General features: G+C 48.8%; 1 non-coding gene across 1 annotated transcript; it reads right to left on the reverse strand.

Annotated features, from left to right (window-relative positions):
* Positions 1–4,733: 4,733 nt before the first annotated feature.
* On the reverse strand, positions 4,734–4,887 carry LOC118180116 (5.8S ribosomal RNA). The gene has a single exon (XR_004756587.2). It is a non-coding gene; the product is annotated as a 5.8S ribosomal RNA (ribosomal RNA).
* Between the last annotated feature and the right edge of the window lie 357 nt (positions 4,888–5,244).

Here is a 5,244-nt window from a genome sequence, read left to right on the forward strand (position 1 = left end):
CCTAATAAAGCTCCAGAAGAACCATCATCATACCGCCCCATCAACCTCCTCCCTGCCCATCGGGAAAATCCTGGAACGTTGTCTCGTTGGAAGATTACAGTACCATCTCCACAGTCAAAACTACATCAGTAACAATCAATATGGATTTAGAAAACAACGCTCCACCATCCACGCCATAACAGCCATCATCAAACAGATTAACCACAATAAAGCCAACAACCTTCACACAGCAATCATCAGCCTTGATCTCCAATCCGCCTTCGACTCGGTCTGGTGGCCCGCCATCCGTCATGCACAGAGAAACATCAACTGCCCCCAAAATATCTACAACACCATCAATGACTTTCTACAGAACAGAGCCAGTACCATCCTCTACAACAACACCATTATCACAAGAAAACAAGCAAGAGGATGCCCGCAGGCGGCCTGTATGAGTGCTGACCTGTGGGTACTCACTTTCAATGAAATCATAAACCAAACCTGGCCCCAACACTCAAAAATAACAGCCTTCGCCGACGACATGGCATTTGTTGTCGGAGGACGTATCCACGCAATCCTGGAAAAACACTGCCAAGAAGTAGTTACAATCTTCAAAAACCACTGCACCAAATACAAGCTCAAAATCTCACCGGAAAAATCAAGGATCATCACATTTCACAAACCAGGACAAAACCTAACCAAACAGATCTCAGTCAAGATGGATGGCAAGAAAATAAAACACACGAAAACAATTAAATACCTAGGAATTCTGATCGACCAAAAACTGAACTACATTGAACATCTCCAGAACATCAAGACCAAGACTCACCAAATAAGCCAAAATCTCCGCAGAATGCACGGCACAAACTGGGGTCTCAATCCACACATAACAAAGATCCTACTCCAAACAGTCATCACCAAAATAGTAACTTACGGAGCAGCAATCTGGGCCCTGCCAATGACCGAAAGAAAAAAGATTTTAACCACCATACAACGCCAATTCACCCTGAACATTACACGAGCATTCCAAACAGCACCAAACTCGGCACTGGACATCTTGGCAGGTACAACTCCACTCCATCTAGAAGCAACATATGAGGCACTATACTCCACCATCTCCCAACTCCAAGATCCTATAACGCATGAAGACATCAGCTATGATCCACAAGAATACGAAACCAGACCTCCACCATATAACAGACATGCAGCTACCCCGCACACAAGAATAAAATTCACTCCCATCACCAATAGTCAACAATGGAACAATACCTCAACCATAGCCTTCACAGACGGCTCGAAAATAGACGACAAGGTTGGCTGCGGTGTTTACATCCCCATCCAAAACAACATTGCAGAAGACATCAAATGGAAAGGCTTCCTAAAAAACAACAACACAGTTTTCCAAGCAGAACTGGCAGCCATAAAATATGCAATAGCAATAGCCTCTGAAAACAACATCAGTAACCTTCTTATCAAAACCGATAGTCAAGCAGCCCTTCTAGCAATAAAAGACCCAAACAATAGATCTCCAATAGCCTTCCAAATCAACCAAGACTCCATCTCCTCTCCAATAAACAGTATCACCATCGAATGGATCAAAGGCCATAACCAAACAGAAGGAAACGACATCGCAGACAACCTTGCCAAAGAAGCTGCCCTCAACCAAGAAACATTCCCTGTCAATGCCAAGCTTCCAACATCACACCTTAAGAATAAAATCAAGCAGCAAATCCTCAACATCTGGCAACGAGAGTGGGATAATGCAACAACCGGTAGACGCACCCACGAAATCTTCCCCACCTGCAACAACGAAACCAAAAGCACAACAGCATCCCTCACCAGCTTTCTCACAGAACATGGACCATACCCCACATACTTCTACAAAAGAAACCTCTCCAACACAGAGACGTGCATCTGCGGAGAAACCGGAAACGCTGATCACTACCACTTCTCATGTGCACTAACCCAAGAACTCCATATACGAAGTCCCTCAACAATCACCACAGCCTTCAAAAGAATGATCGTCAAACTCCCTCACCTCATCACCGCCTTCAACAAGCTACACAACAAACTCAACAACATGGGACTGGATCTATGCTCTGTGTCTCCTTCACCATCAGCAATATCCAGGTAATATCACACCAAATCCACAAGTGTCCAATCTCCAATGAACTCTGAAACTACTGAATGGACTGCTGAACTCTTCAACAAGGCTCACACACCACAAATCACTAACACCAAAATAACACGAAAACACCACTATACACAAGAGCCAATGGACTGAGATGAACTCATGAACTATGAAAAACTTTTAGAAGGCTCTTACACAAACACCTTTTAAACACTCCATCAACACTCAAAGAATAAAACAGTGTCCCATCTGTAAATCAAATTTATATATTTCCCAAATACTGTAAATAATGTTGTATATATTATGTAACCTCTTTTTCTTTTATGCCTAAAATAAATTAGCCCTCCGATCCCGAAGGACAGCAAAGTGCGCGGGCCCAGTCTTGCCTGGTGAGAGAATGGTGGAGCTGGGGTCGGTGCGGCCCTGGCCTGCTTTTGGACTTGGGATGGGTGCGCAGCCTGGCATGCACGACTGACAATCTCCAAACCCCCCTCCCCTAATAAACTACACCTCATTAGATTTCATGGAGGGTTCCACTCTAGATTAATTAGTGTAAGGGAGCAATACCTGTTCGAGCTATGAAGTACTGGTGCTCCCCACACTTTTACCTGTACCTGTCTAGAGCAACCAACACCTTTCATGGGGTCTCATGAGCGTCTCGCATCGGGCGCCGTAACCCAGCGTTTGGTTCATCCCACAGCGCCAGTTCTGCTTACCGAAAGTGGCCCACTGGGCACTCTCATCCAATTGTCCGGGCTTCAGTCATCTAAGCCAGACTTCTCACCCATTTAAAGTTTGAGAATAGGTTGAGGTCGTTTCGGCCCCAAGGCCTCTAATCATTCGCTTTACCGGATGAGACTGAATCTCGAGCGCCAGCTATCCTGAGGGAAACTTCGGAGGGAACCAGCTACTAGATGGTTCGATTACTCTTTCGCCCCTAGGCCCGGATCTGACGATCGATTTGCACGTCAGAACCGCTACGGACCTCCACCAGAGTTTCCTCTGGCCTCGTCCTGCCCGGGCATAGTTCACCATCTTTCGGGTCCCAACGTGTACGCTCATACTCCGCCCAACCGAGATAAATCGGAAACGACGGGTCGTTGGTGCTCCTTGCACGCGAAAGCCCCAGGATCCCAACTCAGACGGCCTTCGCCGCCCTTTGCTTTCATTGCGCCTCTGGGCCTGATCAAGACCCATTGACTCGCGCACATGTTAGACTCCTTGTTCCGTGTTTCAAGACGGGTCGGGTGGGTGACCGATCTACTCGCCGCTAGCCGCCAGCACTCCCACGGGCACGACGTAGCTCATCAACGTCGGGACGGCACTGGCCCACTCACTCAGAGAGTGCGACCGCACCATCAACGAACGCTTGCTGCGTTCTAATCCCGGCTCTCCTGCTAAAGGGAGGAGGCGGACATTGCATAGGGTCCATCCGGACCGCAAAAACCTCGGTCGGGCGACGAGACCGGACGAACAGGCTAACAACCGACGGCACAGCCGAAGCCACGCCACCGGCCACCTGCCAACGCACGTCCTTTAGTCCGTCGAGTCTTCCCAACCGGCTACGGCGTCCTCAGGCGGGAGAAAATGCGTCGAGAACCGTGACCTGCACAGCCGACCCGGCCCAGTTCTGGGATCCGTTTTGGTCAATCACCCAGTGCTGCCACGGAAGCCCAACTGAATCCTCCCGCCACAGGATTTCGAGGGCCCACCCGTTTACCTCTGAGCAGTTTCACGTACTCTTGAACTCTCTCTTCAAAGTTCTTTGCAACTTTCCCTCACGGTACTTGTTTGCTATCGGTCTCACGGCAGTATTTAGCCTTAGGTGGAGTTTACCACCCGATTAGGGTTGCACTCCCAAGCAACCCGACTCCCAGGAGATCGCATCCGAAGGAGACCTAGCAGTTATGGGCCTCGCACCCGCTCTGGGTAACAGCCCCGGTCAGGGGGACTTGCTGCAGAGTCAACCTCCGGAACGCTCACTCCTATACGCCACATTTTCCAACACCCAAAGAGTGCGGAATTCGGCGCTGGGCTCATCCCGGTTCGCTCGCCGCTACTAAGGGAATCCCTGTTGGTTTCTTTTCCTCCGCTTATTTATATGCTTAAATTCAGCGGGTCGTCTCGTCTGATCTGAGGTCGACAATATTATTTCGTGCCCGTGTTATACACGAATTTTATAGTATCTTCAACCCTTATATCCAGCCATTTCGCACACCAAAGGCTCAGAGTATGGGAGACAATGCAATATTTCAGGCGCCCCTCCAACGCCATTCGGGGTATCAGTCCGATACCTTTCTCTTTATATTAATCAAATCATTGCCAACTTGTATAATGATTTTCATTTTTATTAGATTTGATATTCGTACCAATCTTATACCATCAATTTCCGCCACAAAGCCATTTGTCGTATAACTCATGTATACGCTTCTCATTTCATATTTCTTTCTTGAGGTCACGGCTTCCTCTACCGTCCTGAGTATCTTTATGCATCGTCTCTCCCGCCCTCGAGCGTCCTCTCAAATGGTGCGCTTCTCGGCCAAGGGGATACGAGACCTTAGGTCGACGGAGTTTTACGTCCGATACGACCAAGTAGGAGCAAGCTCCTTCGGCAAGTCTCATCCGACCCTCAGACAGGCGAGGTCCCGGGTATCACCCGAGACCGCAATGCGCGTTCGAAAAATCAGTGCTCAATGTGTCCTGCAATTCACACCAAGTCTCGCAGCTGGCTGTGTTCTTCATCGACCCGTGAGCCGAGTGATCCACTGCTCAGAGTTGTCATTTTTATTATATGGATCCCCGTGCGACACGGGTCTCCACGCACGGCAAACACGTGGGCAGTTTTCTCGCCACTCGAGAGCTAGACAAGGTCTGTTCAAGTCTCTCGTGACGAGCCCCAAACTCCGTAGAGAGAAACCACGAGGGAGAAGGGAAGGGGAAAAGTTCCAGCCAAGAGGAGAGGAGACGGAAAAGAGGATAGATCACTGGGGCTCCAGGATCGTGACACCCGTCTCACCAAGATGATCCCCTGAAGGGCTAGGGTACCTCGGGATTGCCACACCCGTACTCACAAAAGTGAGCCCCCTGAGGGTTTGACTATTTCTGGATAATTATCGGACACTGGATTAATTGTG

Source organism: Stegodyphus dumicola, chromosome 12 (assembly GCF_044657685.1).
Source record: "Stegodyphus dumicola isolate Sdum_Otavi_A_Nest chromosome 12, ASM4465768v1".
Taxonomy (NCBI): domain Eukaryota; kingdom Metazoa; phylum Arthropoda; class Arachnida; order Araneae; family Eresidae; genus Stegodyphus; species Stegodyphus dumicola.